The sequence below is a fragment of the Durio zibethinus genome, unplaced genomic scaffold (assembly GCF_047325235.1).
Source record: "Durio zibethinus cultivar Kanyao isolate XHJ-2024 unplaced genomic scaffold, ASM4732523v1 HiC_scaffold_325, whole genome shotgun sequence".
Classification (NCBI taxonomy): Eukaryota; Viridiplantae; Streptophyta; class Magnoliopsida; order Malvales; family Malvaceae; genus Durio; species Durio zibethinus.
The window spans coordinates 95,001-102,500 of record NW_028322948.1 but is presented as its reverse complement, the minus strand read 5'-3'; positions in this window follow the sequence as shown (position 1 = coordinate 102,500).

Genomic DNA, 7,500 nt, shown 5'->3' with positions numbered 1-7,500 from the left:
TCGTCCGTCGAGCGGGGTTTCGACAATGATCCTTCCGCAGGTTCACCTACGGAAACCTTGTTACGACTTCTCCTTCCTCTAAATGATAAGGTTCAGTGGACTTCTCGCGACGTCGCGGGCGGCGGACCGTCCGCGTCGCCGCGATCCGAACACTTCACCGGACCATTCAATCGGTAGGAGCGACGGGCGGTGTGTACACTTCACCGGGCTCGGGGTTCGTTGGGACACCGGCCACGATTGACGTCCGACCCGTGGCCCCTCGGCACACGAGACGGATGAGGGATGGCGAGACATCCGGTTTCCATCGATTCAGGTATGCAGCACAGGATCCCGATCGCGCCCCCGGGGTACGACGACCGCACGAGGGGAGATTGAAGAGGATGACGGGTCGACAGTTCGATGCATCGAGCACGGAGCCTGCCAACACGCACAACCATAGCACCACTCATATGCCCATTGCGTACAGGTGGCAGCATCCACGCGCGCCGGTCCACAACCCACCCGATCGATTACTCGACGAGCGAGCGGAGGAAACGACGTGCGAGGCCACGCCACAACCGCTTGGCACGAGAATAACACGAGCAAGGGCCACGAGACTGCCCCTGCCATCCGACAGGCAACAACGGTGCGATACCACCAATTCTTGGCCTGGCCGAGACCGCACGCGCGAGCTCCGCTGACACCACCCCAGGGGGACGTTGCCCGATTCAGGGACTTGTTCCTGGGGTCTCGGGCAGCATCGGCTGCGTGCACGGCCTCGTCGAGGCCAAGGCATTTTTGTGGCCGATGAGAAGGGACCGCGAGACCGTCAAATACCGAGAGACTTGGCCGGGCCAAGCCCGCAACCGCAGCTTCTGCTCGCACCACCCCAGGGAGCCGTTGCCCGATTCAGGGACTTGGTCTGGGGTCTAGGGCAGCATCCGCCGCGTGCACGGGCTGGAGCTCGGCTCCCTTTTTTTGCATGCAAGCCAACCGATCGAGGCCATGGGCGCCTGCCGGTCACCGGAGCAACCAGTCGCCGGACAAAAATCGCCGGAAGGCATGCACGCCCTGTATTTCGTTCGAGGGACGTTGGCCGGGGTGCACGCAATGGGAGGCCCATCGCGCACACCTACTCCCCCCGTGGGGGGGGGGAGAGGGGGTGCCGGACCACCACCCCCTAAAGAGCATTAGAGATTTTACAGATATGCTACCAGTAGACGTTAAAATGTCTGAAACGGGGACACTTTTTCCAAACAAGCAAATCCCACACCGAGGGTGCGCAGGTGCCGATGGTGGTCGAGGCATGTGCCCGCAACAAGGGCCAACGTGAGCCGATGGTGGTCGAGGCAACCGCCCGCACCAGCTCGAGGCATGTGCCCACACCAAGGCCCGGCATGTATCGATGGTGTTCGACGTAGGGGCAATCTTCTGCTGATGGTGGTCGAGGCAAGAGCCCGCACCAAGGGCCAGCGTGTGCCCATGGTGCTCGAGGCAACCGCCCGCACCAGGGCCCAGCGTGTGCCGATGGTGCTCGAGGCAACCGCCCGCACCAAGGGCCGGCTTGTGCCGATGGTGTTCGAGGCAACCGCCCGCACCAGGGCCCAGCGTGTGCCGATGGTGGTCGAGGCAACCGCCCGCACCAGGGCCCAGCGTGTGCCGATGGTGGTCGAGGCAAGCGCCCGCACCAGGGCCCAGCATGTGCCGATGGTGGTCGAGGCAAGCGCCCTCACCAAGGCCGAGCGTGTGCCGATGGTGGTCGAGGCAACCGCCCGCACCAGGGCCCAGCGTGTGCCGATGGTGGTCGAGGCAAGCGCCCGCACCAAGGCCGAGCGTGTGCCGATGGTGGTCGAGGCAAGCGCCCGCACCAGGGCGCAGCGTGTGCCGATGGTGGTCGAGGCAAGCGCCCTCACCAAGGCCGAGCGTGTGCCGATGGTGGTCGAGGCAACCGGCCGCACCAAGGGCCGGCGTGTGCCGATGGTGTTCGAGGCAACCGCCCGCACCAGGGCCCAGCGTGTGCCGATGGTGGTCGAGCCAGGAGCCCGCACCAAGGGCCGGCGTGTGCCGATGGTGTTCGGGGCAACCGCCCGTACCAGGGCCCAGCGTGTGCCGATGGTGCTGGGGGCAAGCGCCCGCACCAGGGCCCAGCGTGTGCCGATGGTGCTGGGGGCAAGCGCCCGCCCCAGGGCCCAGCGTGTGCCGATGGTTATCGGGGCAACCGGCCGCACCAGGGCCCAGGGTCTGCCGATGGTGCTCGAGGCAACCGCCCGCACCAAGGCTCAGCATGTGCCGATTGTGATCGAGGCAACAACCCACACCAGGGCCCAGCTTGTGCCGATGGCGGTCGAGGCAAGTGCCCGTACCGAAGGGCAGCCTATGCCGATGATGGTCGATGCATGTGCCATCACCATGCGTCATCATGTGCCATTGATGGTCGAGGCCTTGGCCGAAGTTCGATTTTGAGCCACGGTGCCCATGCTTGGCTCCAGCATGTGCTGGTGCCGCATTTTTTTCACTCGGGACAGCATCGCCGGAGCATCGCCGGAGTACCGCCGGAGAACCTGACCGGCGGCATTGGGGTTCCGACGATTGGGAGGGGGGCCGGGGGGTGTGCGCACATGATGTGCGATGGGTGCTGGTACTTGGCCTTGTGTTGGCCCCCTATCCCTCATCAAACCTCTGAGAATTCACACCCCCTTAAAGAGCATTTGAGATTTTACAGGTTTGCTACCAGTAGCCGTTAAAGTGTCTGAAATGGGGACACTTTTTTCAAACGGTCACAAAATCTTCTCTACTTCGAGTTTTTAGCTGAATTTTTTTGTGCATGCCAACAAAAATAGAAGGATCATGCCTACAAAATTTGGGGCCAAAAATCCTTATAAAAAAATTTTAAAAAATCCCGAACCGCAAAAAGTTTCGAAAATCGTGAAAAATAGAAAACGAGTCATCCTCCAATGAAACTTCACGTGAAGGCTTAGGGGACCATTGTATGAATTTACAAGCCATAAAAATGGCATTGGCACGGCAGAAATTTGAAGATGTGCCTAAACCCACCAGGGCCCAGCGTGTGCCGATGGTGCTCGAGGCAACCGCCCGCACCAGGGCCCAGCGTGTGCCGATGGTGCTCGAGGCAACCGACCGCACCAGGGCCCAGCGTGTGCCGATGGTGGTCGAGGCAACCGCCCGCACCAGGGCCCAGCGTGTGCCGATGGTGGTCGAGGCAACCTGCCGCACCAGGGCGGAGCGTGTGCCGATGGTGGTCGAGGCAAGCGCCCGCACCAGGGCCCAGCGTGTGCCGATGGTGGTCGAGGCAAGCGCCCGCACCAGGGCCCAGCGTGTGCCGATGGTGGTCGAGGCTGCCGATGGTGGTCGAGGCAACCTGCCGCACCAGGGCCCAGCGTGTGCCGATGGTGCTCGAGGCAACCGACCGCACCAGGGCCGAGCGTGTGCCGATGGTGCTCGAGGCAAGCTGCCGCACCAGGGCCCAGCGTGTGCCGATGGTGGTCGAGGCAACCGCCCGCACCAGGGCCCAGCGTGTGCCGATGGTGATCGAGGCAACCGACCGCACCAGGGCCCAGCGTGTGCCGATGGTGCTCGAGGCAACCTGCCGCACCAGGGCCCAGCGTGTGCCGATGGTCGTCGAGGGAACCTGCCGCACCAGGGCCCAGCGTGTGCCGATGGTGGTCGAGGCAAGCGCCCGCACCAGGGCCCAGCGTGTGCCGATGGTGCTCGAGGCAACCGACCGCACCAGGGCCCAGCGTGTGCCGATGGTGCTCGAGGCAACCTGCCGCACCAGGGCCCAGCGTGTGCCGATGGTGCTCGAGGCAACCTGCCGCACCAGGGCCCAGCGTGTGCCGATGGTGGTCGAGGCAAGCGCCCGCACCAGGGCCCAGCGTGTGCCGATGGTGCTCGAGGCAACCGACCGCACCAGGGCCCAGCGTGTGCCGATGGTGGTCGAGGCAAGCGGCAGCACCAGGGCCCAGCGTGTGCCGATGGTGGTCGAGGCAAGCGCCCGCACCAGGGCCCAGCGTGTGCCGATGGTGGTCGAGGCAAGCGCCCGCACCAGGGCCCAACGTGTGCCGATGGTGCTGGGGGCAACCGCCCGCACCAGGGCCCAGCGTGTGCCGATGGTGATCGAGGCAACCGCCCGCCCCAGGGCCCAGCGTGTGCCGATGGTGGTCGAGGCAAGCGCCCGCACCAGTGCCCAGCGTGTGCCGATGGTGGTCGAGGCAAGCGCCCGCACCAGGGCCCAGCTTTTGCCGATGGTGATCGAGGCAACCGGCCGCTCCAGGGCCCAGCGTGTGCCGATGGTTATCGGGGCAACCGGCCGCACCAGGGCCCAGGGTCTGCCGATGGTGCTCGAGGCAACCGCCCGCACCAAGGCTCAGCATGTGCCGCTGGTGATCGAGGCAACAACCCACACCAGGGCCCAGCTTGTGCCGATGGCGGTCGAGGCAAGTGCCCGTACCGAAGGGCAGCCTATGCCGATGATGGTCGATGCATGTGCCATCACCATGCGTCATCATGTGCCATTGATGGTCGAGGCCTTGGCCGAAGTTCGATTTTGAGCCACGGTGCCCATGCTTGGCTCCAGCATGTGCTGGTGCCGCATTTTTTTCACTCGGGACAGCATCGCCGGAGCATCGCCGGAGTACCGCCGGAGAACCTGACCGGCGGCATTGGGGTTCCGGCGATTGGGAGGGGGGCCGGGGGGGTGTGCGCACATGATGTGCGATGGGTGCTGGTACTTGGCCTTGTGTTGGCCCCCTATCCCTCATCAAACCTCTGAGAATTCACACCCCCTTAAAGAGCATTTGAGATTTTACAGGTTTGCTACCAGTAGCCGTTAAAGTGTCTGAAATGGGGACACTTTTTTCAAACGGTCACAAAATCTTCTCTACTTCGAGTTTTTAGCTGAATTTTTTTGTGCATGCCAACAAAAATAGAAGGATCATGCCTACAAAATTTGGGGCCAAAAATCCTTATAAAAAAATTTTAAAAAATCCCGAACCGCAAAAAGTTTCGAAAATCGTGAAAAATAGAAAACGAGTCATCCTCCAACGAAACTTCACGTGAAGGCTTAGGGGACCATTGTATGAATTTACAAGCCATAAAAATGGCATTGGCACGGCAGAAATTTGAAGATGTGCCTAAACCCACCAGGGCCCAGCGTGTGCCGATGGTGCTCGAGGCAACCGCCCGCACCAGGGCCCAGCGTGTGCCGATGGTGCTCGAGGCAAGCGCCCGCACCAGGGCCCAGCGTGTGCCGATGGTGGTCGAGGCAACCGCCCGCACCAGGGCCGATAGTGTGCCGATGGTGCTCGAGGCAACCTGTCGCACCAGGGCCCAGCGTGTGCCGATGGTGATCGAGGCAACCTGCCGCACCAGGGCCCAGCGTGTGCCGATGGTGGTCGAGGCAAGTTCCCGCACCAGGGCCCAGCGTGTGCCGATGGTGGTCGAGGCAAGTTCCCGCACCAGGGCCCAGCGTGTGCCGATGGTGCTCGAGGCAACCTGCCGCACCAGGGCCCAGCGTCTGCCGATGGTGCTCGAGGCAACCTGCCGCACCAGGGCCCAGCGTGTGCGGATGGTGGTCGAGGCAAGCGCCCGCACCAGGGCCCAGCGTGTGCCGATGGTGGTCGAGGCAAGCGCCCGCACCAGGGCCCAGCGTGTGCCGATGGTGGTCGAGGCAAGCGCCCGCACCAGGGCCCAGCGTGTGCCGATGGTGGTCGAGGCAACCGCCCGCACCAGGGCCCAGCGTGTGCCGATGGTGCTCGAGGCAACCTGCCGCACCAGGGCCCAGCGTGTGCCGATGGTGCTCGAGGCAACCGACCGCACCAGGGCCGAGCGTGTGCCGATGGTGGTCGAGGCAAGCGCCCGCACCAGGGCCCAGCGTGTGCCGATGGTGGTCGAGGCAACCTGCCGCACCAGGGCCCAGCGTGTGCCGATGGTGGTCGAGGCAACCGCCCGCACCAGGGCCCAGCGTGTGCCGATGGTGATCGAGGCAACCGACCGCACCAGGGCCCAGCGTGTGCCGATGGTGCTCGAGGCAACCTGCCGCACCAGGGCCCAGCGTGTGCCGATGGTCGTCGAGGGAACCTGCCGCACCAGGGCCCAGCGTGTGCCGATGGTGGTCGAGGCAAGCGCCCGCACCAGGGCCCAGCGTGTGCCGATGGTGCTCGAGGCAACCGACCGCACCAGGGCCCAGCGTGTGCCGATGGTGGTCGAGGCAACCGCCCGCACCAGGGCCCAGCGTGTGCCGATGGTGGTCGAGGCAACCTGCCGCACCAGGGCGGAGCGTGTGCCGATGGTGGTCGAGGCAAGCGCCCGCACCAGGGCCCAGCGTGTGCCGATGGTGGTCGAGGCAAGCGCCCGCACCAGGGCCCAGCGTGTGCCGATGGTGGTCGAGGCTGCCGATGGTGGTCGAGGCAACCTGCCGCACCAGGGCCCAGCGTGTGCCGATGGTGCTCGAGGCAACCGACCGCACCAGGGCCGAGCGTGTGCCGAGCACCAAGCTGCCGCACCAGGGCCCAGCGTGTGCCGATGGTGGTCGAGGCAACCGCCCGCACCAGGGCCCAGCGTGTGCCGATGGTGCTCGAGGCAACCTGCCGCACCAGGGCCCAGCGTGTGCCGATGGTCGTCGAGGGAACCTGCCGCACCAGGGCCCAGCGTGTGCCGATGGTGGTCGAGGCAAGCGCCCGCACCAGGGCCCAGCGTGTGCCGATGGTGCTCGAGGCAACCGACCGCACCAGGGCCCAGCGTGTGCCGATGGTGCTCGAGGCAACCTGCCGCACCAGGGCCCAGCGTGTGCCGATGGTGGTCGAGGCAAGCGCCCGCACCAGGGCCCAGCGTGTGCCGATGGTGGTCGAGGCAAGCGCCCGCACCAGGGCCCAGCGTGTGCCGATGGTGCTCGAGGCAACCGACCGCACCAGGGCCCAGCGTGTGCCGATGGTGGTCGAGGCAAGCGGCCGCACCAGGGCCCAGCGTGTGCCGATGGTGGTCGAGGCAAGCGCCCGCACCAGGGCCCAGCGTGTGCCGATGGTGGTCGAGGCAAGCGCCCGCACCAGGGCCCAACGTGTGCCGATGGTGCTGGGGGCAACCGCCCGCACCAGGGCCCATCGTGTGCCGATGGTGATCGAGGCAACCGCCCGCCCCAGGGCCCAGCGTGTGCCGATGGTGGTCGAGGCAAGCGCCCGCACCAGTGCCCAGCGTGTGCCGATGGTGGTCGAGGCAAGCGCCCGCACCAGGGCCCAGCTTTTGCCGATGGTGATCGAGGCAACCGGCCGCTCCAGGGCCCAGCGTGTGCCGATGGTTATCGGGGCAACCGGCCGCACCAGGGCCCAGGGTCTGCCGATGGTGCTCGAGGCAACCGCCCGCACCAAGGCTCAGCATGTGCCGCTGGTGATCGAGGCAACAACCCACACCAGGGCCCAGCTTGTGCCGATGGCGGTCGAGGCAAGTGCCCGTACCGAAGGGCAGCCTATGCCGATGATGGTCGATGCATGTGCCATCACCATGCGTCAT